Source organism: Culex quinquefasciatus, chromosome 1 (genome assembly GCF_015732765.1).
Source record: "Culex quinquefasciatus strain JHB chromosome 1, VPISU_Cqui_1.0_pri_paternal, whole genome shotgun sequence".
NCBI classification, from domain to species: Eukaryota; Metazoa; Arthropoda; class Insecta; order Diptera; family Culicidae; genus Culex; species Culex quinquefasciatus.
This window is the reverse complement of record NC_051861.1, coordinates 121,982,752-122,008,867: the sequence shown is the minus strand read 5'-3', so window position 1 is coordinate 122,008,867 and position 26,116 is coordinate 121,982,752. Positions and strand designations below refer to the sequence as shown.

General features: G+C 38.5%; 1 protein-coding gene across 6 annotated transcripts in view; it reads right to left on the bottom strand.

The window, feature by feature from the left end:
• Positions 1-25,082, bottom strand: part of LOC6043387 (otoferlin) — a 75,625-nt gene extending 50,543 nt beyond the window's left edge. For 3 of the 6 annotated variants that reach the window (XM_038248056.1, XM_038267117.1, XM_038248076.1), the window contains exon 1: positions 24,781-25,082. The gene's annotated coding sequence lies outside the window, so the exon portion shown is untranslated. Of the gene's footprint in view, positions 1-24,206; positions 24,532-24,780 lie in introns of all 6 variants that reach the window. The other 3 variants (XM_038248063.1, XM_038248080.1, XM_038248069.1) reach the window with 2 other exon arrangements.
• Between the last annotated feature and the right edge of the window lie 1,034 nt (positions 25,083-26,116).

The window sequence follows — 26,116 nt, the reverse complement described above, 5'->3', positions numbered from 1 at the left end:
CAAAGCAAAGTTCTTAAGGGAATGCTGCTGAAAGTTTCATTCCACCAACCAGTACTCCATTATTTCTCTTGTTGCGGGGGTTTCCCTAGGTTTTACTGTAATCATCTTCATGGTTTTGGTTCCTTAGCTTCTTGACTTTTGATCTACCAGCTGCTGGCAGCACTGCTCATTTTGTGAGTAATTTCGAATCAGCGTGCTGGTAAATGTCGAATTGCCAATTCCACTTACACTCTTATTCAAATAAGATAAATTTTGTCAAAAACAAACCCACATAAAAGTCCGCCGGAAATAGTTCCCTACAAGCCAATCAACAAACGGACGACCACATGGAACGAGCCCAACCGAACGTGTAATGACTTTCACCGACATCATGGGGCCCCAAAAAGCCGGAGCACGGAAAGAGGGAATGGAAATTAATTACCCGCCCCTGGTCCATTTACAAGTTGGCCCGACACAACGGTCTCCTTCTCCTCGTTGGCCTTCCCCGGAGATAAGGTCAACTTGTCCCAAATTGCGACCGTACCGTCGTTTCGAGAGTGGTCTCATTAGCTGGTTGACATTTCCAACTCAATTTTGAGGTGCCTCTCACGAGCGTGTACCTTCACGAACTGTCAAACTTTGACGTTTTGATCTGCACTGAAACAAATAATCACGATCAATTTATGTAAATTCTCTTCTGTTGCGCAATCATCAATGTGACGTAATTCCCTTTTAACCTCAAACGGATTAACCGGGAAAACACTCAGGAAAATCGATTGTCAATAATCCCGCAAATGCTTTATCTTCCCGCAGCATCAAATTGAACCAAATTGGGAAGGGAGGGAAAGCATAAATCCACTGATAACGAGCCACACTCCCTCGTGTTTTGCGCGAGCAAGCAATAAGCACTCAAGCGTCAAAAGTGCTTCGAGCGAGCGCTAAAGTAACTGACATTCGGACAGATTCTAGCGGCTCCAAAAAGTGGCACCCAAAGTCGTACGTACTTTTCGCTCGTTCATCGTTCCCGCCGCGAATTAGGTTAGCGCCATGACATGACTTGTGTTTTGCCGAGATTTTGACTTGCGCTGGCTTTGTTGTTGTGGTAAATTAGGTCATCCAGGATAGGTCATGCGGCGGCATGACCTACGCCGAATTGTCTTTTGTTACGCTAAACGAAGAATTTGGTTTTCATGAAGAAAAACAACGATGTCATTCCAGCTAAATTAAGGAATGTCCCTGGAGAAATGGATGGAGAACATCAAAGCAGTCGGTGATAAATCGCATTTTCAAGCTGAGTAACAACCAAATTCTTCCATCCAAGCAGCCAAGCCAAAAAGTCATTTGAAGAGCGCCATCTCTTGGTGCTGACTCCTCCGATGAATTGTTATTAAACGAACCTTCAGACAATTCTTGACCCTCGATAGTCATAGTAGCCAATTCCAAGCCTGCTCCGCGTTGCCACCGGGTAGACCATAAAATCTAATGTTGCTCTACTGGGCAAGCGATTAGGGTGGATCTGGGAATTTCGGGTGCAAATCAATATGACTGCTATGGGCTCGTCCTGGTCCGCACCACCTTCTGGCCGCCGTGGACGTGCCCACAGTTTTGACCACAGCCGGACGTGACGTGACCGCCACCGCCATAGACAAGAGCAACACGGACACGCACGCACGTAAATAATGATGCTGTTGGGAGTAGGTTCAACTCTAACGTCAGCAGCGATGAGCATCTATTCCCCGACCTTTTTCCTCTGAATGGCCACATTTGTTAGGGGGCCGGTTCCAGATGGGACACGACGCCTTTGGGAGAAGGGGCCCTAATTTGAAGGTCAATGGCGAAACGTGGAAGCTGTCTGTCAATGGCGAACGTAATTTTGACAGATGGTTGTAACGCCTGCGGGCAGTGTTCAAAAATCGACTTGTCTTTATCAGCGTGTAACAAACTGTCAATTTGACAGCTCATCAAACACCAAACCCAACCCACTCAATCCAGAATTGAGCAGCTCATTTCCACTCCGTTAAGAAACCGGGCTCCATTACACCCCGTTTTGGCACATCACTTCGACAGCTCTATATTTAACTCGAAGAACCCTTTCACCCTTGGAGTACCCAAAGGGTTCTACCGGCATCATCATCGGACTCGTTCTGTTCGTTTTATTTTTTTTTTTTTAAGTTTATATTTATTCAAATTTCTCTTCCATGTACATTCATTCAGTTAAAATATTATTGAGTGTCCAATCACAAACGATGACTTTTCACCTCAATTTTAAATACTAGCAACTTTCATTTATTCATGAAATATTGTAGCTTTCGCTATTCAGTGATTTCAAATGTAGGAGGTCCTACATGTACAAAAGGGAAAAGGGATACCTTAAAACTAACTTATAAACTATATAAAGAGCGGATCAATGCAGCTGAAGACTGCAATGATTTTTGTCGAAATGCATCAATTATCTTATTGGACATAACATCCAAAGTGTCAACTTCGGCTAATTGATGAAGTTCACTGGTGCTGAACCAGGGAGGAAGTTTCAGAATCATTTTCAGAATTTTGTTCTGAATCCTCTGAAGTTTTTTCTTCCTGGTTAAGCAACAGCTTGTCCAGATCGGCACAGCATAAAGCATGGCAGGTCTGAAAATTTGTTTATAAATTAACAGTTTATTCTTGAGACAAAGTCTAGAATTCCTGTTTATAAGTGGATACAAACATTTAATATATTTGTTACATTTAACCTGGATACTTTCAATGTGATCCTTGTAAGTAAGGTTTTTGTCAAAACCAAGTCCAAGATATTTCACTTGATCCTCCCACTTTAAATTTACCTCATTCATCTTTATAATGTGATGACTTTTTGGTTTAAGAAAATCAGCCCTTGGTTTGTGAGGGAAAATAATAAGTTGAGTTTTGCAGCATTTGGAGTAATTTTCCATTCTTTCAAATAAGAATTGAAAATATCCAAGCTTTTGTAATCTTCTTGTGATGACACGAAGGCTTCTGCCTTTGGCGGAGATGCTTGTGTCATCAGCAAAAAGTGATTTCTGACATCCTGGTGGCAAATCAGGCAAGTCAGAAGTAAAAATATTGTATAAAATTGGACCCAAAATGCTTCCTTGAGGGACGCCAGCACGTACAGGTAGTTGATCAGATTTGCTATTCTGATAACATACCTGCAGAGTACGATCCGTCAAATAATTTTGAATAATTTTCACGATATAAATCGGAAAATTAAACCTTTTCAATTTCGCAATCAAACCTTTATGCCAAACACTGTCAAATGCTTTTTCTATGTCTAGAAGAGCAGCGCCAGTAGAATAGCCCTCAGATTTGTTGCTTCGAATTAAATTTGAAACTCTCAACAACTGATGAGTAGTTGAATGCCCAAGGCGAAATCCAAACTGCTCATCAGCGAAAATTGAATTTTCATTAATGTGCGTCATCATTCTATTAAGAATTATTCTTTCGAATAATTTACTAATAGATGAAAGCAAACTAATGGGCCGATAGCTTGAGGCTTCAGCAGGATTTTTATCCGGTTTCAAAATCGGAATTACTTTGGCATTTTTCCAACTACTGGGAAAATATGCCAAATCAAAACATTTGTTGAAAATTTTGACCAAGCAACTTAAAGTTGCTTCTGGTAATTTTTTAATTAAAATGTAAAAAATGCCATCCTCACCAGGGGCTTTCATATTTTTAAATTTTTTGATAATAGATTTTATTTCATTCAGATCCGTATTAAAAACTTCATCTGATGAAAATTCTTGTTCAACAATATTCTGAAATTCTATTGAAATTTGATTTTCAATAGGACTCAAAACATTCAAGTTGAAATTATGAGCACTCTCAAACTGCTGAGCAAGTTTTTGAGCTTTCTCCCCATTAGTTAATAGAATATTATCACCATCTTTTAAAGAAGGGATGGGTTTTTGAGGTTTCTTAAGAACCTTTGAAAGTTTCCAAAAAGGTTTGGAATAAGGTTTAATTTGTTCGACATCTCTTGCGAACTTTTCATTTCGCAGGAGAGTGAATCTGTGGTCAATAACCTTTTGCAAATCTTTTTGAATTCGCTTCAGTGCAGGATCACGAGAACGTTGATACTGTCTTCGGCGAACATTTTTCAGACGAATCAGAAGCTGAAGATCGTCATCAATAATGGGAGAATCAAATTTGACTTGGACTTTAGGAATAGCAATATTCCTAGCATCCAAAATTGCATTAGTTAAAGATTCCAAGGCTGAATCAATATCAGCTTTGGTTTCTAAAACAAAATCATGATTTAAATTATTCTCAATATGATGCTGATACCTGTCCCAATTAGCTTTGTGGTAATTAAACACAGAACTATTGGGTCTGGTAACTGCTTCATGAGAAAGTGAAAAAGTTACTGGAAGATGATCAGAATCAAAATCAGCATGAGTCACTAAAGGACCACAATACTGACTTTGATTTGTCAACACCAAATCAATTGTTGATGGATTTCTAACAGAAGAAAAGCAAGTTGGCCCATTCGGGTATAAAACCGAATAAAGACCAGAAGTGCAATCTCTGAACAGAATTTTACCATTGGAATTTACTTTTGAATTATTCCAAGATTGGTGTTTGGCATTAAAATCACCGATGATCAAAAATCGAGATCTATGCCGAGTAAGTTTATTCAAATCCCCTTTGAAATAATTTTTATTTTCCCCAGTGCATTGGAATGGCAAATATGCAGCTGCAATCATAATTTTCCCAAAAGAAGTTTCAAGTTCAATGCCCAAACTTTCAATAACTTTTAACTTAAAGTCACGTAACGTGCTATAAGTCATACTACGGTGGATAACTATTGCAACTCCACCGCCATTTCGATTCATTCGGTTATTAGTTATAACTTTATAATCTGGATCACTTTTCAAATAAGTGCCAGTTTTTAAAAATGTTTCGGTTATAACAGCAACATGCACGTTATGAACTCGTAAAAGTTGAAAAATTCATTTTCTTTCGCTTTTAAAGAGCGAGCATTAAAATTCATAATATTGATGGAATTACTTAGATCCATGATTAAACTTCAGGGTAAGAACAACATCATTCGCAAATTTTAATCCAATCTGGATTGCTTCCATCATGGATGTAGCATTACTCATTGTTTGAATCAAACCAAACAGTGAGTTTTGCAAAAAGTCATTTTTCAAACGTAACATCGCCGAGATCAGAAGATCCCAAAGCGTTGCCAGCAGAAAAATTTTCAAATGAGATTTGAGGTACCTGCCCAATTTCAGAAAGATTGGTAGAGGATTTAAAATTCGTGGATGAACCCGAAACGACGTTAGCATAAGAAATGCCATTGTTGTTACCTAACTTTTCCACGGTAGGGGTATTTCTAGAATTGTTCGAGTGAGACAGCACGAACGTTTGATTTAAAGATGCAGGTACAACCTGACTTTGAGAAAATTTCGGTTTGGATTTCGGCTGATGCTTAGCACGAGAATCCAAAACCTTTTTCTGATGGGGCAATCCCAGAAATTTGATTTGTGATTTCCACCACAATTTGCACATTTAAATTGGGTGACTTCTTTCACGGGACAATTGTCCTTGTCGTGAGAAGAATCCCCGCAAACCATGCATTTTGGAACCATGGCGCAATGATCAGTACCGTGACCGAATGCCTGGCAACGCCGGCACTGGGTCAGATTCTGGCCATTACCGCCATGTTTCTTAAAATGCTCCCACTTTACCCGTACATGGAACAAAAACTGAACTTTGTCCAAAAGTTTCAAATTGTTGATTTCATTTCTGTTGAAATGAATCAGATAAAATTGTGAAGTCAAACCAAAGCGAGAAATATTCCCGTTTGATTTTTTCTTCATTGGTATTACTTGGGATGGGGCAAAGCCAAGCAACACCTTAAGTTCGTTTTTGATCTCATCCACCGACAAGTCGTTGGAGAGACCTTTCAGGACCGCCTTGAATGGGCGAGCATTCTTGGTCTCATACGTGTAGAAATTGTGTTTGTGGTTTTTCAAATAACCAACAAAAGTTTGGTGATCTTGTAAAGATTCCGTCAACAAGCGACATTCTCCTCTTCGACCAAGCTGGAACGAAACCTTCAAATTGCAAGTTTCCTTGCAATTCTTCAGTTGCGTTCGAAAGCTGGCCAAATCGGAGACGGAAGTCACTACAATTGGCGGAGCCTTTACTCGTTTCTCGACGGCAGAAGGCTCAGTACGAGGAGAAGGTTCTTGTCATCAGTTTCGGATAAAACACCGAAACTGTTTGTCAATGGAATTGGAGGATTGACCTCACATTCAGAATCAGAATCAGACCTCAGAAGAGGCTGTTTTCTTTTTCTGTTTCCGTTAGCCGGTTTAGCGTTCAAACGCTTCACCGACGTAACGACCAAATCTTCAGAAGATTTGCGTTTACCTTTGTTTTGACGCATTTTGCAAGCAAAGTTCTCTTAAAAAGATGGCTTCGTTTGTAAAATACAACAAAATTTCAGGTGGGGTTAGTCTTGAAAAGACTGTTTAGAATTTTGGAAAATAACTCAGGTAGTCTTTAAAAAGACTGTGAATTTTGTTTTGAAATAACTCTGAGCTTAGGTAGTAAAAAATACCGCAGCTCTAGTGTCCGTTCACCACGAAGGTTCGCAAGACACTGTTGTTCGTTTTATTTATTTATGAGTATGACAGTGCCAGTCAGAAGTACTCCGACCGATGAGCTTCTCGTGAGAACGAGCGAGCGGAAGCAAAAAGCTCCGGGCGAAAGGAAGTGGCTCTGATTGAGTTTTGTGCTTTCCTCGGTGTTTGTGGAGGGATCGCAACCTGTAACTGTCAAAAATTACCGTGATAGGTAAAAAAATTAGCAAAAATTCGAAAAATTACAAAAATAACTCGACCATTCTTTGACAAAAGTGCACAACTTGTCAAAAACAGGACCAATCACCCTACATGAATTTTGCATGCAACTGTTGATAGATGGCAGCACCAGCAGAAAACTCTCGTTTTCTCGGCCATATCTTCCACTTCTCAGAACTGACCATTTGATTGATTAAAATATTCATGTAGCGAGCGTCCGCAACGTCGTTGCTCGACTCGATAACAGTTGACCAGTGATTGAAAAACATTTTCCGTGCATACAAATTGACGTTTGCTCAAGGTGGTGGAGGATCGAAGGTGTGCATGGTTTGCTCAGAGCAAATATGATGAACTCTGACAGTCCTCGTGACGGCCTCTTGATTCATGGCACCGAGCACGAAATTCTATTTATTCTTGCATGCATAATGGCCGCCTCTGACGACTGTGGATTTTTTTCCGTTTTTCGTTTCATTTTTCCGGTTGAAATGATTCAATTGTGTTTTGATTGGTTTCCGCTAAGCGTGATGCTGTCAAAACAATTAGACCTGTCATGGTACACAATCAGCCAAAGTAACTAATTTCTGAGTTTTATTTTTACTCACACTGCTTCAACACTGAACCATCTTACACGCACTATCAAAATCATTTTTTTGTTTTGCAAAACCAAACCTACTCAGAAATGAGTAATTGAGCCAAATGTCAGATTTGAGAGAATTTTACTCATTTCAGAAAAATCGGAGCCGAACAACAAAATCTGCACCGATTTCGCTGAAATTGATTAAAATTTAAATATAATTTGATTAAAATAATGGCTTTTCTTCTTTTTCTTCACTAAATCTGTTTGCCACACAAACTCTTCCCGAAAATTCCATCGAACGTAATCATTCCTTCATCTTCCCAATAACAAACACTCGACTCGATTGGTTTGCCCCACTCCTGAGAGTCCTTCCTGCCTTGAAAGGCGTCGCGACAAGGGGAATAATAATCATCATTATTATTATCGTTGTTCAGACTTGAGCATTGCGGACTTGAAATGAAAAGAAAAAAATCCAATATTGTCGGAAGACGCAGCTTTTGTCAAATCATAGAATTATATTGTAAGCAATATTTTTATACCACACAATTAGTCTTCAATATCAGTCTATGAAAAAATGCCACAAGGATTATTTCAACTTGATGCAGACTCAAATTTAATGAGTTATGAAAAGATAAATGAGCAGCAGCAATGTTGAAAATCATCGAGGCAAAATTATCACAAAGTGTTGGATCTTAATTACGAAGGACGGACGAAGCTGCAACGTTTTATTGGTCCTCGACACGCAAAGAAGAAGTAAATCTTACAACGACGTTATAATGACGTTTAAATTTGCTGAAATGCTGTGCACGAAAGTGGCAGCTTGAGTTGGAAAAATAATGTCTGCACTGCACACCTTACAACTCTACCACCTTAATCCCTGTCTGTCAAATTTACACTGATAAAAGAAATCACCCATAGAGGTTTGAAATTTTACCCAACATTAGAATCATTATTACAGTTTCAACCTTGAATGAAAAGCGATTCCTACGATTTTGACCCCCAGAATTCATTTTTCCACTCGGAAGAGATTACCCGGAATCGACTCCCGCCAGCGCAAAACATTTCCCAGCTCAAAACGGCTGAATTATGCCGCCAACGCTCTTCGGGGAACTCTATTAATCTTTATCCCGAGCAATTATGTCGTAATCCTCCGTGCCTCATCATCTTTCATTGCGAAATGTTTTCAGCAAAATGGGCTAGATCTTCCCCTGAAAAGAGGGTTATTTTTTGTTGACTCTCCCTCCGCCTCCCCCATTACTTTTGGGTCATCGGTTATAAATAACCTTTTTAGGGGTGCCGACATTTCCTCCCATTAGCACTTCTTTCGGAGCCCCCGGAGATGCTTTGCATCATAAGCTTACTATTCTGGACGCCTTTTTTGCTAATCATTCTTGGCATCATCTCCAGACAGAAATGATGTTCAGAAGACTTTGGGGAAAACATCTACTAATTAGCAAACTGTCGAGTGCATCGTTTGCATTTAGAGCATGTTTTGCTTGAAATATTCAGCAACCAGCTTCCACCCTTGCTCTGCAGTCGGAACGTGTCTGACAGTGAGTTTTGGACTATCTTTCAAAACAACAAAGTGAGTAAGTTCTGTTCGCAGTGTGCTGTCAACTGTCATCTGTCATAAGGGTACACGCTAAATTTGTTAGCCTCATTTTTCCAAGCAATTAACTTTTTTAAATGTTTTTTTCGCCTACGAACTAATAACTCATCACTTCCGACGTTCTAATGATTTAATAATACTTCAGCCCGAGTTTAAAACTCCTTGCATAAACAACCCCTTTCAAAGTGCCACTTGCTATAAAAATGACCCCATTTCCCGCGCATTCCCTCAATAGTTATAATTTGCGTGGAAGAACCTTCGCGCCAAGTACTTACTTCACATTATTCTAAACATAAATATGGTAAAGCTCGCCTAAAACCCCTCTGACCGCGAGCATGTCCATGTAATTATGATAATTTCCCTAGCTCCAGGGGTAAAGTTTTTCCAAGTATTATAACACGGCCTGTGCGGTTTACCCCCTTTTGCTGGTCGTTTAATTAGCGTTGATCACGAAAACAAATACCAGGCTCATTTTCGGTTGGCGGCGCGGTTTCCGTGGGACTTTGATGGAGATTTTTTGCCTTAATTTGAGTACACTTTGGTTACACGGCTGTTATCACTTTGAAGACGTGCTAATTTAAAGTTTTTCCAGCGAAAATAGACAGAAAGCTCTCATTTTATCAAGTTCTGAGTAGATTCAGTTTTAACGTAATCTAAGTGAAAATAACTCAGAACTTAATTATTTTACACGAGCGTGTAGAAACGTTGACAGCTCTCTGCATTTTTTTTTCTTGAGCTGTCAAGTGTACACACTGAAAATAGTTTGGTGATGCGATCTAATGGTACGTTCGTTTGAGGGCTAGTTCCACACTGAGTGTCGCACTCAGAGCTGTCAAAGTGTTTGTTTGAAGAAACTCGCGCTAGTTCCGCACGATTTTCGCCGCCATCTTGGAACTGAAACTCTAGTGCCGCACTCGATATTTTTTCAGTTTCATACGAGTTCTATGCACACTGAAAAATGATGTTTGATTGAACCAAAACTGGCACCGACAAGTGCGGCACTCAGTGCCGCACCAGCTGTTCAAACGAACGTACCATAAGTGAAAACTTCTCAGAATATGGTTATTTTACACGGAGCGTGTAGACTCATTGAGAGTTCTCTCCCAGTCAGGCCAATTTGAATTTTGAACACGAAGTCTATTCGAATCGTATAAGAATTCCGTTAGAACCGCAACAACCGGTTCGAAAACGGAACCGGTTGTTGTGTTTGAAACGGAATTAGTATACGATTCTTATAAAAACTGGGCTGCACTCCTTCTATAGTTGTCAAATGTACCCGCTAAAAATAATCCAGAAAGAATATCTATTTTCCACAAATTATCTGCACCTGAGGAATTGTGTAGCGTCGTGGCCGCTCTCAAGCGCTGCATCTAAGCCGCCGGTAAATCCTCCCAACCACCCGCTTACCGACGATCCGTGTCCTGCACTTCCGGCCCGTAATCGTTCGGACTCGTCGTAGATTCCTCGTCCTCTGCTGCTCCCAATGCCTTCCACCGACTCTCTCTCTCCATCACCTACACACTCCCTCTCTGCCAAAGTACTCGATGTAGAGGTCTCCAACATTTGGCACTAAGATGGTATGTGTAGGGGTGTTTACAAAGGGCACGACTCTACATCCCCCCCTTACTTTATTAGACCTTAAACGTGATCAGAAACCTCAAAGTTTCAGTACAATCATTTAATTCCATTATTTTGAAAACCCATATATTTAGTTTTATTTGTAAATTGATGATACATATGAATTTACATCACAATCTCTTTTGACGTATCACGTAATCAGACTTTTTTCCTCAGACTTATGAATCTTTGTATGTACTCCTTCCCTGCCACTTTAATTTGTTTTTTTCTCCTTCATTCAATATGTACTGTTTGTCATTATATGATACTATTTTTTTTAATTGGAAGGACACACACTCCATGGAAAACCATATTAGGAAAAAAATAGTCGGATTCAGAATACATTTGAAATGCTTAATTGAATTAGATTTTTTTTAATGAATCAAACTCATCAGGATATACCTTACTTGTTTCTCGAATCCACTCATTTCAACTATAAACTCTAAAAACTTCATGCTTACTCGTTCAAAAATCATTACAGTAACTCATCCTCTGGAACTTCTCAGGATATCCTTATTGAAAAATACTATCCGCGCACCACCAAACCGAAGTGCGCAACACTTCTGTTGCGCGAAAAAATCTGTTGCGCCGAACAAAAATGTAGTGGTTTGTCGTTAGCGTGTACATCAGCCTGTGGCGCAACAGCTTTGACAGGTTGCGTTCGTATTTTGATTTTTGTCTGCTTTCACAATAATACTATGAAAGTAAAATCAGCTCCATATGTCTACTCATGATTCACTTCTCAGAGCTTGCACTGTAGCATCAAAGTCCATTTCTCAGAAAATTGAATCAATTAACTCCTCAGAGTTGGCTTTCATTCTTTCCTCAGAGCTTTATTTACCGACTCCTCTGAGTCAAATTTAAATTAACTCCTCCAAGCTTCAACATGTTTATCCACGGGATTGAAATTTCCTAAACTCCCAGAAATTTAGCAAATGTAAGTAATTTTAAAACTTAGAAAGCAGCACTTTTCAGGATTTTTTTATTTCTTTTTTTTCGAATTTTCCAAAGCAGTAACAAATTTTCTTGATTTCAAAATTGCTTAACCAGCAAACCAACAAAACTCGATTCCTTTAAACCAACTTCCATTCATAGGTTTACATACTCCTCCGAGTCAAGTTATAATTTATCTCGATTTTTTTTTTTAATTTCTTGCAGTTGCATTAGACCTGTTTTCAAGCAGGGTTTTTTTAAACGCATAAAAAAATGTATAAAAGCAGGAAAAAAAAATCCTTAAGGTTAGTTTGAATTTTACTCATTTACTATTAATAATTATTCAATCAATTAGAACATTTTTTCAATTCCTGAAATCTTTCAACTAATCCAACTTATCGGAACTTTTGAATTTTCGAATTCAAGGGCTTTACCCTTTTCAAACAATTCCTTAAATCAACTGCATCAACATATACTCCTCAGAGTAAAAGCTGTAAAGTCAATGCTTAGTAAACTCTTTAGAACTGTAAATTCTAACATCCGTTTTAAATTTAGACAGCAATGTTATTCTATAATACAGTCGACTCTCTGTCTGTCGATCTTCTCGATATCAATAATTCTCCATCTATCGATGAATTCTTCAGTCCCTTCAATCTGCATACTTCAATTATCTTCATTCCTCGATATTTTCCCTTGCTTGAAGGATCTCTTCCTCGACGGTCCCTTGGATTCTGTTTGCTTTAAAAATCTCTTTCCGTTGTCAATAATTTCACTTTCTCATGGCTTGCATGGACATTTTTCTTGACGAAACGAAGCTTTGAAGGGTGTTTGACATTAGTTTGTTTTTGTTTGATTGACGTTGCCATGATTCTCTCCCATAGCTGGGTATCAAGAAAAAAATATTTTCAATCAAGTCTTCATTTTGCATCGTTCTGTAAACTGATGATTCTCTTCCTCGACGGTCCCTTGGATATTGACAACCAGAGAGTCGACTGTATAATCAAAATTATTTTTTTTAACAAGATTCTTCTGCAAAACTCGTCAGATTTTCTCAGAACAACAATATTTTCTCCATACAACTTCACGAATCTCCAATACAACTCCTCAGACTTCTTCAGCAAAACTCCTCAGGGTTTCTCAGAACAACTCCTCAGAGTTCATCAGTTCAACTATTCAGAAGATGCAATAACTCCTCAGAGTCTTGAGTTTGGAAAATTAGTCAGAGAATGCATTACTCCTCAGAGTCTTGAACATAAACTCCTCAGAGTCTTGGATTGGAAAATTACTTAGCACATTCATCAATCCTCAGACTCTTGTACTTGCCAAATTCCTCAGAAAATGCATCTACTCCTCAGAGCCTTGAACTTGGAAAATTACTTAGAAAATTTATCAACTCCTCAGAGTCTTGTACTTGGTAAACTCCTCAGAGTTGAATCTCACTCCACTCCTCAGAGTTTGAACTCAGCTAACCCCTCAGAGAGCTTGAAATTGTTCTCGGCAAACTCCTCAGAGTTGCGTCTTTACTCACTCCTCAGAGTTTGAACTTAGCTGTCCTCAGAACTAGCTCACTTCTTAGAAATTGGTTAAACTCCTCAGAGTAGCATCCTAATTCACTCCTCAGAGTTTGAACTCATCATACTCCTCACAGTTAGCTCACTACTCAGAGCTTGAAATTGTACTCGGTAAACTCCTCAGAGTTGATTATTTGTTCACTCCTCAGAGTTTGAACTAAGCTTACTCCTCAGAGCTCACTTCTCAGAACTTTTACATTGTTAACTCCTCAGAGTATGTTTTCAGGTTACTTCTCAGATCTTGAACTATCAAGCTTCGTCAAGAATTTAAGTAGACTCCTCCGGGTGTATAAAACATTTGTTAAAACTGGTGCCCCATAAAGTTGAAATCTTGCAGTCGATGAAAGAAAAACTGAAACGATACTTAAAAATCGATTATTTTCAAATAAATGTATCAATACCAAAAGTCAATGTTTCATTGTAACTTAAATCCGAACAAAACGCAAAAAAAAATTCAGAGATTTTTTTTTTTGTCTGAACTCAACTTTTACAAAAAAAAACTTTTAACTCCTCAGAGTTTTTTTTTATCAACAGCAACTGCTATTTAAAATGTATTTTGTATATACAATCAACTCCCGGTAAATACGCAATAACCAAAAATTTGCCATAAAATAGAATTGTTTAACACCATTAAACTGGTTTGAATTCCAAATTGAACCAAAACTGACTACTAATGTGAAACATCTTAAATAAATTAAACGTAATTCTACGTCAAATCAAAATTAGCAACAATGTTTCCTTCAATCTAGTACTGCAGTAACAGAAAAAATAAACAAACACGAAAAGCAAAACCACCTTTCAACATAACACTACTACAAGGAAGCATAAAAAAACACAACACTAGCGTTACGCCCCGCACTGAAAACTTCCTCCAACTGATAACTTCTTACCGTTCATCCTCGTCGCCAGATGTAGCGTCGTGGCCGCTCTCAAGCGCTGCATCTAAGCCGCCGGTAAATCCTCCCAACCACCCGCTTACCGACGATCCGTGTCCTGCACTTCCGGCCCGTAATCGTTCGGACTCGTCGTAGATTCCTCGTCCTCTGCTGCTCCCAATGCCTTCCACCGACTCTCTCTCTCCATCACCTTCACACTCCCTCCCTGCCAAAGTACTCGATGTAGAGGTCTCCAACATTTGGCACTAAGATGGTATGTGTAGGGGTGTTTACAAAGGGCACGACTCTACAAATTGCCTGAAAAGGAAATCGCTGTTCCACGCCATAAAATTCCACCGCAAGTCACTAATTCACTACACCCTGCTAAAACAACAACAAACCTCCCAACGAAATCTACACCACCCATCACCGTAGTAAAGTTCACCCAGGCATTCCGCAGATTAATTGTACCCAAACCACGTGAGTTCAAGTCCTTTCAAGGTTGGGGGACCGAAAATTAGATTTCTTGTGCATTTGCCTCCGCTTTTGTCGTCATACACGTATAATACACCTCCCAGCAGTGGAGGAAGATGAAGTAGAAGATCGCATGACAGAAGAGTGTCAGACAACTTTTCCGCTTTGTGTGCAACTTTTGAACATACACACGCACACTTCATATAATAACAATCCGGTAGACTGCCACCGGAGCTACCTTTTCAGGAGGAACATCCCCGAAGATGTCCGGTGTTTGTGTTTCTTTGTGGGTACTTCGAAATAAACAGTGCTGTAATCAATTTTGGGCAATGAGTAATTTAATTAAAATTATGACTGATTTCAGCTGTGAGTGTACTTGACAGCTCACGATCAATGTTATTGATTTGCAAGGTGTGCAACGATTTGAAATTTCGCTACTCAAAGTTTTGTTTATAAAAGGTAGGTACAATGTCAAGAAATTGTTTCGCTTCTTCCAATAAAATTAGGTTTGGGACAACCAATCAATCCGCTACATCCCTGAGGCAGAAACTTTGCCAGAACACGACGTGCAAAGGGGGAAAAGTTCTTCGCCAAAACTTTTCCCCTCACACACACAATACACGCGGCGCTGGTTCTCCATCATAACAGAACCCGCCGGAATAAACAGCCGGAAAGGCAACACGGCCAGGGAACAACTTTGGCCAAACAAGGAAATGGCAACCTTTTTGCGCGAGAGGTTATTTTCTTGGGCTGTCTCTTTCGAAACCGCAAAACCGAAAAGTTTTCGCCTTCTCTGAAGGCGTTGGAGGGCTGCTGAAAAAGAGTTTATTTTTGAGTTGAGTGGATTTCCTTAAACGTGTTTGCTTGAGATTGGAAGCGTGTTTGGGAGACATTACATTCTTTGATCGAAAGTTCTTCTTAAACAAATTATGCGTGTATTTTTGACAGCTGGACAAAATTCAAATGATTTTTTTAAAGAAGGATCGAACAATTTAACTTGATTGCGTCCGTACACATCCGCGGTACTATGCAAGAAGGAAAACTTTTCCCATGAAGAAAATTGCACGTGGTACGCGAACGCCCTCGCCAGTAATTTGCAAGCGGCAAAAAGGTAATAATTGCAGGAAGTTCTGAACAAACTTGTTCCGGTAGCTAAATTAAAAATTTCACATGAGAAGAAAAACTTTTGCCTTCGCCCGCAATGGGAACACAACATTCTAGGGAATAAAACATAATAACGAATATTTCACATTAGCGTGTAACGCTTGCAGCGCTGTCAAATTGGCGCAAAGTGTGCGGCGAGCAAGGTGAGCATCCTTCAACGCGCAACTTGACACGAAAGGTCCGACATCGAATTCCCAGCTGAAAACAAGAGCTCAAAACTTATTGAAAAATTGATGATTGGATCTACAGGAGGCGAGTGCAGGAGGACTAACAGAGGAGGAGCTTTTCCGGGGAAAACAATATTCTTCAAATTCCCTCGAGAGAACCCCGACGGTGAAAAAGTTGTCGATTTATGTAAAAGCCGGCTCTCGATAGATTGCGTGGTATGTGGGATGGAATAGTTTTCATCGAGTTCATCGGAATAATCCTATCGATTTTATTGTTTTTCAACCGGCCAGGTGCACGTGGGTTGCCGGGATGACAAAGAAAACGATATAAAATTGAGAACCAATCAAGGGACAGAAAGGCTTAGGAAGAATGCAAATGATTGGATTGTTAGAAAATAGAAATTTTGTAGATTGAAGTTGAGCAAGTTAAATTTAGCGTGTTGTTTGTAAACAAAAGCTACACGGTGATTAAATTCCGATAATTTCTTTTCGAAATTAAATTTTAGTGTTAAAAAACATCATAATTGAGGTTTTTAAGAAGCTAAATATAGTGCAAATAGTTTCGCACCAAAAAAAAACCCTCAAAAGCTTGTTCAAACTTTCCGGCTAATTTGAGTTCAGCTGCGGTTGAACATTTTCGCACGTGGTAAAAACAATATTTTCAACTTTGTAATTTATGGCGGAGGAAGGTATGTGTGCCCTTCCCTACGGGAATTCACGTTTCCTCGAATTCCACATAATTTACGCTCATTAATATTCAGGGAAAAATATACTTTGCGAGAAACACGAGAACTCACGCGTCCTAGGAAAATGGGTAACGAAAGCTATCCGGTGAGTTATTTCAAGATTTGTTTTAACTTTCAATAAATTAACGTGTAACTGACATGCTGCACACAAATTTAATTTTACATAAATGTATGAGTTATTTGACAAAAAGGTTATGTTTTCATTTTTCAATTGTACCCAAAAATGAGTAGGTTTGACAATATGTCAAGATGCACGGTTACAACATGTTACTGAATTTAAATTTTTAATCAAGCTGCCAAAAGAATCGCAAAAAAATCCCACGATTTCCCTAAATTAAATTGCACGCAACATGCTGCCACAATATGTTATCGGCATTAAATCATAAAAGAATAACCCCATCACCTACACTTCCGGGCCCTACACAGAGGAGAGTGTTCCGCGTGACATCCCGCCATATGCCATCCTCGTCGTCGTCGTCGTCGTCGTACGTCACACCGCCGTCATTAATTTGAATTTGATCGATATTTACCACCGAGTGCGTCGCGAACACACCCATTCCGGAAATGTGGTGGAAAATTGAGTGCCAAAGGGCAAATCGTGATGGGTGGGCTTCAATAGGTGCTAAAAAGGTGAAAATCGAGGGGGAATGCCGAGATTTACACGCTTATAGATCTTTACTCAGATTTGAGTTTAAGCCTAATTCAAAAGCTTTTGCTGCATGGGTTCAAAAAGCGGGATTATAATGCCAGATGATTACACGTCATCAGGTAGTCACTCATCCATCCACAAACAACATTGTGTGGTACCACAACTAATCCCCCTTTCAAAACGTAATTAGTTTCCCAGCGCCATGTTAATTTTAAGCTCATCAGCACTATGAAAACAATAGAACCACTACAAGCACGTTTTACACACCCTTCCCACACACACACACAAAACCCAACATACATACTAATGACATTAATAATTAACCACCTCAAACAGTGTTCCCTGAGACGAGTGGCTGACACTTCTGGTGGGTTTAGGGCTCACTTGTCAGCAACACATCACAACATCATTTGTGTGTGCAAACTTTCCAAAAACGGATAGACAACCCGGCCCCGGAAGCACGATGATTGATGGCGAGTCCGACCAAAAATCGTAAATCATGAATAATTTTATATTTTTTTTAGTCTTTTACATTTCTGGTGAGAATGTCGCCGTAAAAAATAAAATGACATATTTATAACAACATATTTGGCCCGGTGAAAAAATATATAATTTAACCCAAAAATGTCGAACTTCCCGTCACAGTGTCAGTGATGCAAACAATGCTCGAGCTCGAGCTGTCACAGTCCGGCGAAATATGTTGGCTGACATATTGGGCGGTCAGTCAGAAAAACCAGCTAAAAGTTGCCAAACAAAAAACTTTTGCTAGAAAGAGATAGCAAATCTGATGCAAACAGCTGCCATGTAAACATACTTTGAATGTGTTGGTAAATGTCTAACTAGAAAGCCTTATCAAATCCGATCTGATATGTCCAAAGAACCTTTTAGTAGTATAAGGGTGTGACAACAAAACAAGCTACTTTTCTTGAAACATTGTCGAGCTTTGATTTTAAATTCATGATTATTAAAATATATTTAAAACTCCATAAAAACAAGATTCTGTTTTTTTTTATAAAGCTCGCCACTCTTTTTTTGATAATGTTCATTCTTTGCAAGGCCACACATCAACAATCGAAGGTTCGATCAACAATATCCAAAAAAGTAATTTGTGGAGAATTTTCTCCATTTTTTGAACGATTTTTTTTCTCCAAAGATGGACACGGATGAAAACTACTTTTAAAGATTTTAAAAAATATAACTTGTTGAATAATAAGGCTTTCTAGTCAGAAATTTACCAACACATTCAAAGTATGTTTACATGACAGCTGGACGTTTGTTTGCATCAGGTTTCCTATCTCTTTCTAGCGAAAGTTTTTTTGTCAGGCGACTTCTAGCTAGTTTTTTTGACTGACTGCCCGATATGTCAGCCAAAATAATTCGCAGGGCTGTGACAGCTACAGCTCGATCATTGTTTGCATCAGGACACTGTGACGAGGAGTTCGTCATTTTTGAGTTAAATTATATTTTTTTCACTGGGCCTAGAAAGCCTTATTCAACCTAAAAATGGCTATAACTTGGCTATAACTCAAAAAACCCTGACTGAAAAGTCCGTCGGACGTCCGTCGTTTGTCGTCCGTGCAATCATACGACGTCGCACGACAATGTCGTGCGACATTCGCACGAATGTCATACGTTTTTGCACCAAAATGTCGTATTTGTCGTGCGATCGATCATCGAAATTGTTCGACATTGTCGTACGACATTCGACCGACGTCGCACGGTTTTGTTATTTGGGTTGTCGTGCCTTTGTCGTGTGCTGTTTTTTCGGGTTTTTAGGTTATGTGGCAGTAAAAATATTTTTTTTTATTTTAAAATTATGTTTATATGTATTTTTTCTGTAAATTAATCTTTTTCACTCGATTTCACAAAAATTCATTAATTTTACTTGTTGTGTGTCGCGATCTTCACGTGGTTTTTGGCGTTGTCTTCCAGTTGGCCTTTCAGTTCATCTCGTCGCCTTGGCATCCCACGAACGGATGGCCACCGGAGTTCGGACAAGGTCGGTTTACGCACTTCCGGTGCAAGTGTTTTTGCGATCGTTACAGCTTCCGTGGGACAACACGGAAATGCTGGGTTGTCAGCAGGATTCGATTGGAATATTTTTGGTTACCTGAAAAAAGATTACGTCATTCGGCTAAATCATCCAAAATATAACTAGAAATGTGAAATTTAACTTTCAATGTAAAATTTTAAAAAAGTAGTCTCTAAACTTTTAAATTTTTGGAGAAAAAAGACAAAAAAATGTTTAGCACAACATAATATTTCATTTAAACATTTTACATTTCAGATAAAAAATCAAAATCAACGCATGTTGATTTTTTATCCAAAATTTGTATGGAGAATTTGGTTTATTTTTTAAATTTAAAGTGCTAAATTCTTGGGACTCTGAAGTCCATGCTTTAAAGAAGCAATGAACTTTAAAGTTTTTAAACAATTATGATATGCTCGAATGTTAGAATCGTTAAAATCTAAAATATCGGAATAATTTTAAAATAAAAATAAAATCTTTGATATTTTTAAAAACAGTTTTGAAAATATCAAGAATTTTAAGAATAATACAATTTGAAAATTTAAGAGTTCATGATTTGAAGAACCTAAATATTTTAAAATTTTAACAATTTTATAATTTTACAATTTTACAATTTTATAGTTTTATAGTTTTATAATTTTATAATTTTATAATTTTATAATTTTATAATTTTATAATTTTATAATTTTATAATTTTATAATTTTATAATTTTGTAATTTTATAATTTTCAATCGTTTGGTAGTGTGTGTGAACTCCGTGTAAAAGGGGTGTCAAACTAAAAAGTTACCGAGTTCGTTTGACAACAGTTGGTGTCAAACCATCGGGGTTTGAGTGTATTGTTAAAAGATAACCAAAGAAATAAATAGAATTGAATTGAATAGACACAATTTTATAATTTTAATATATTTTTCATATTTTTGAACGAAACTATACCTTTTAATAGATTTTTTTATATTTATGTGAATCTTAGAAAATTTGAATTGTGGAATTGAAAAGATTCAGGAAAGATTGGTATGAAAAATAGAATTTTATTGTTTAGAATTTGTGATGGTTTCAGGTTTTTAATTCTCCAGTCTCTCCCACGCACACTTTCATCGTCCTCATTTATTTTCTGACGTCCAAATGGGATGCAAAACCCCCTCTATCGTTTCAAAAACACAACTCACCGTATAAAAACCTCCGGCGGATCAGAAACGCCGTCTTCCTCCACCTTTCTTTTCACACGGAACATTGTACACCTCCCCAAGACTTGACGGGAAGGGGAATGGTCTTTCTCCCTCCTTCTGTTCCATTGGGGGAAACATCCATTACTTGCCGTTTCATTGTCCTCCTCCTTGGGTATGGCACGCACCGCCACCTCCCGCGGAAAATTAAACATCAATCCGCTTCCTCGATCGCAGACCGGGTGCTTCCCTTCCCGTCTTCCGGCATGGCCCGCCGGAGCAACGATGTGACCCGTTGTCCTCCTCCTCCTCCTCCTCCATCACGAAGGCCGAAATCAGGAAATCTGGAATATATTGCTATGATCAAGCCGCTCACAAAAAAGCAACACAACTTACCAATCAACCGGCCAAAATCCACACTAACTTTCGGCAACGTAAACTGATTCGATTCGGTACAAAGTTTCTCTGATTTGATCAAGTCCAAACAAGACCAACTGAAGAGAACTGTCAAACTGCGTCGACGAATATCGTGACGTCAAATTGAAGGAAAATCGATGGAAAAAACAATGTCGCGCATGTCGAGTGTTTGTCGTTCGTTTGTCGTCCTTTCGACCAATCGATATCGAAACGGTAAAATGAAAACCGCGCGACAGCTCGTACGACGTGCGACATTTTTCAAACAGGGAAGGAGCACTTTATCATAATTTTTGAAAAATGTTTTTCGGCTTAAAATTTTATTATAAATTTAACAGTGTTTTGTTGTTAAAGTTTGTCAAAATGGGTAATTTTTTAGAGTGTAAATATTTTTTTCTATGGGTTATAATTAGGAATAACCTACAACTTTGCTGAAGACACCAAACCGTTCAGAAAATTGCTCCTTGAGATACAGATTTTCGATCGTTTTCATAGCACTTTTCTATGGACAGCTCCTTAATTTTTATGAAGACTTGGTTGGAGAAACTAATGATGCAAAATTGTCTATGTGAACATAACGAAGCGATAGACAAAGTTTCATACAGATTAAAAAAAAACAAAAATTAAAATCCGGATTTTGTTAAAAAAAATTCAGAGAACAGCGATAGTTTTTTTTTTCAAGAAAAATATTCAAACAGCAAACTTTAGATTTTTCGACTTTTTTATGTATTTTGTACGAACTTTTATAGGTGCCTTATAGATGGGTTGGTTTCAACATTAACTCAACAGATTTTTTTTTTTGCAGAAAAAAATCTTACATTTAGAGATTTTTAAAATTTGCTAATTCGTTACATAAATGTCATTTCATTCGAATCGAAATTTAACAGATAGAATAGTTTGAAACATTATTCTTCTTGAAAAAGACGATGAACTTTTGACGTCTAAACCCAGAGGTATTAAAAAAAATAAATTGAACAAACAAAGATTAAAATGTTTTCCAGTTTGCCTACATTTTTCACCAGATAAAATAGTCCATTGCAAAAAAACTCAGCAACAATTTTTAAACTTTCGAATAAAAATATTTTCAAAATTTCATTACCATTTCAAAATTTACATACATTACGTTTTGATAGTAATTTTTTCCTCCAATTTCTTGCAATGATTCAACTTCTTCAAAAAATTAATATCACAAATTACTTATCAGTCATTTTCTGTTTTTCATATATATCCATAATTTAATATTCTTTCAAAGCACTCAATCGTTAAAGTGTCCATTTCGCCAAAGAAAAAAAAAATGAAATCTGGATTTGTTTGAAAAGGTCCAATAAACCCAAAAAATATAACCGTCAATAATCAGTTTTCAAACCGTTTCGATGTATATGGGTCATTCCTTCCCAAGTGACCACGCGTCCAACATCGACCTTCACCAAATCTGCTCATATTTGGCATGGGGGTTGTTTTTGCCCCAAAAACAAAGAATCCAAAGTTTGGTGACATTTGGTGGCCCTTTTTCTGAGATTTTGAAAACCTTATTTTAAAATGCATTTTGCTAAGAGAAAAGTTTACATAAAGTGAACTTTTGATATGTACATTTGAAGATTTTTGATGTAGAATCGAATGGCGTACTCAAAATTTACGTACAGTGTTGCCAGATATGAAAATTTTGCGCTTTAAGTTTTAAAATGCATTTTTAACCCTTTGGACGAGCAATTACGGGAAAACTGACAATTGCATTCGATTGCTGAGAGTTTTTTACATTAAATTCAATCAAAACCTCAGGGTAAAATGAATATTTCTTGAGATATCACATTTTTAAGTTGGAAAGCTCTGTATTGCACAGCAAATCTTTTACTTAACCATCAATTTTCAACAGTACATTGCGTGAGAGCCTAGTAGGCCTTGAAATTTGACATTTTTTCAATTTCTTAACGGAAGCAAGTGAATGTCCCAAATTTATGTATGTATGTATTGTATGTATGTATGTATTGTATGTATGTATTGTATGTATGCATTTGAATCCCCGTCTTGGCAGGACTTGGCGTGGTTCACGGATATAAGAAAATGACAAAATGTTTAATTTCGAGCGCATCAACCGGAATTATCTAGTTTTATGGCCCCAGAAGCTAGCCTGAAAATATGAGCTTATTTGGTTAATGTTTAGTGGGTCCAGTTTTGACCTGGAGTTTGAATGGAACTTTAATTAATTAAAAATTAAATAAACTATGGGGAATTTTCACTTTTAACATCTTCTTCGACAAAGTTTCCCAGAACGCTATCAAATTTTCTTATTGTCAAATTTTCAAAGATTTTGATCCGGGGAACAACTTTGTAGAACATCGCAAAGCGCTAGGAATTGATCCCGAAAATATATAGATTAATTTTTGAGCATGTTTTTAAATTTTGCCAAAAAACTCCAAAATCCTTCAGGTAAAAATTGGACCAACCAACCCTAACCAAATAAGCTCATATTTTCAGGCTAGCTTCTTGGGCCATAAAACTAGAAAATTCCAGTTGATGCGCTCGAAATTAAACATTTTGTCATTTTCTTATATACGTGAACCACGCCAAGTCCTGCCAAGACGGGGTTCAAATTCATACATACAATACATACATACATAAATTCAATTTTGGGACATTCACATGCTTCCGTTAAGAAATTGAAAAAAAAATATTCAAATTTCAAGGCCTACTATGCTCTCACGCAATGTACTGTTAAAAATTGATGGTTAAGTAAAACATTTGCTGTGCAATACTAAGCTTTCCAACTTAAAAATGTGATATCTCAAGAAATATTCATTTTACCCTGAGGTTTTGATTGAATTTAATGTAAAAAACTCTCAGCAATCGAATGCAATTGTCAGTTTTCCCGTAATTGCTCGTCCAAAGGGTTAAAAATGCATTTTAAAACTTAAAGCGCAAAATTTTCATATCTGGCAACACTGTACGTAAATTTTGAGTACGCCATTCGATTCTACATCAAAAAATCTTCAAATGTACATATCCAAAAGTTCACTTTATGTAAACTTTCTCTTAGCAAAATGCATTTTAAAAATAAGGTTTTTCAAAAATCTCAGAAAAGAGGGGTGCCACGGGCGCGGGGGTGGACCAAATGTCACCAAACTTTGGATTCTTTGTTTTTGGGGCAAAAACAACCCCCATGCCAAATATGAGCAGATTTGGTGAAGGTCGATGTTGGACGCGAGGTCACTTGGGAAGGAATGACCCATATGACAGCTGTCGTTTCATTCAACGAATCCTGATTCGCTCATAAAAAAAGCATTTCAACAGTCAAATTTGAGTTAAATATTAAAATCCAAATCGCATTATAATTCGTTCCATCAAATACCACAAAGAACTGCTTTCAATATCAGAATTTATTTTTTCACTCTCGATCCTCTCACCTACCTTTTCACACCTTAATTCCATCGAACGACGGCAGCAGCAGCAAATCGTCAAATAATCCAAAGCAATTCCACCGAGCTCCTTTTTCCATCTCAGTTTTCAATTTTCCGCCCGGAAAGACTCTGTGCCAACGACGACTGTCTGATCCTTCGCGCACATTCACCGGAACAAAAGCGCTCCCACTAATCGGGCTGACTAGACACGACACCATACGTTGGTCGCACCTGTTCACACCTTTTCGTGACACGAGAAACCCAATTCAGAGTGTGTTTGTGTGTTCTTCACGTGTGTACATAACCTCACTTCTTTCTCTTTTTTTCGATTGTGCCTACCCGAAAAGAATCCGCAAAGAATCTTTCAACAAAGCAGGCCGCGCGCTACCCACCCCACATGACACTTCCCCTTTCTTTTTTTTGTCGTGTGCACCTCTTCACAGCCTCCTTGATCCCCAAATTTCACCGTAATTCATAACCCTTGCGTTTTCACTTCGCAGAAATTCTGACGCAGAGGAAAAGCGGCGGAAAGTTTTCCGAATCGCTCTGACCAGCCTTTCCGCCGAAATTCTCTTGTTTCTCACCTGTAATCCCCACACCCGTGTAGTAAAAATCTATTTACTTTTCCTTTTGCTGTCAAAACACTCACACACACACACAGTCCGACGATTTTTGTCACACACAATTCCAGGAGCAGCAGCGTGCACAAGTGTCCTGATGATGAACACCTCCTCCTGTCGCACCCCGTTGGGCCTCCTTGCTCCTTCCCCTGATTTCCCCGAAGAGAGTCAAGAGAAGAAAAAAAAACCTGGAGAGTGGGGGGTTGGTGGCCGACCGTGGCCGTGATCCGCAGCGGTTTTCCCCGGTGGTCCGCACTGGTTCAAAGTTCACTCAAGACTGAGCTCGACGCGGTCCAGTGGGGAGCTTTTTGTACCAGCATTAACCGCATCAACGGAACTCAGCCTCGGAGAGGGAAAGTAGGGAGAGAGAGCTTTGATTAATTTAAGGGGGCCGGAAGATGTCCTTTTACCTTACGGTAGGCGTTACTTGGCGCAATTTTGTTTGGCGTGGCGTTACGCACTGTTTTTGCTTTCAAACAGCAGGCGTTGAGTTTTGGATGTCAGTTCAAAAATTATGAAATTGCTGCGAGTTTTTGTGAACGAATTAGTGAAATTTATTATTTATATTACCTTATAATGAAGGATCTGGAGAGTAAGTGACAGTTCAGTATACCTGTGTGAAGTACAGATTGTCAAGGGAGACAATCTGTAGTGTAAAGACGTGCACCAAACGAGCAAAGTCTTTTAAAATAATGTAAACAATATGAATATATTGACCGGGTAATAATAACCCCAAACAAACTCAACTCTACTGAAGCGTGTACTTGATTTTGACAGCGATTGAAAAAAGGCACGTGTTTATGTTTACGCTGCGGACATTTGAGAGTGAACGTTTGGCACGGAGGTGTGAGTGTGATTGAATTGTGCTGGAACCGATTGGCGAAATCCGGAACAGGACTCGACGGAAGTGAACATGAGTGGTTGGGAGGCAGCGATGGTGCTGCGTCCGGAATGTCGCGTCTCAAGGAATCCCGATTGCGACTCTACAGAACAGAACAGGTTGGAATCGGAAAGTGGTCAGAGGGCGATCGGGGGGTTGGCTACTGCAGCAATCGTGTTACGTCCGAAACCTGAAAGTCCCTACAAAATTTAGTAAACAAAGTTTAAAAGTGACGAAATCAGTTGTCAATTTGGGGTAGGCGAATTTCAAACTAATCAACAATTCGAGAAGAGTTCAACCCACGTGGCCCAACCCTCCACGTGAAAATCTTCCCAAAAAAGCTCAGTTTCACAGCTGATCTTCTCCGAGAGGGAAACTTAAAGAAGAGAAACTTCAGTTTGCGGAGAGAAGAGAACTCAG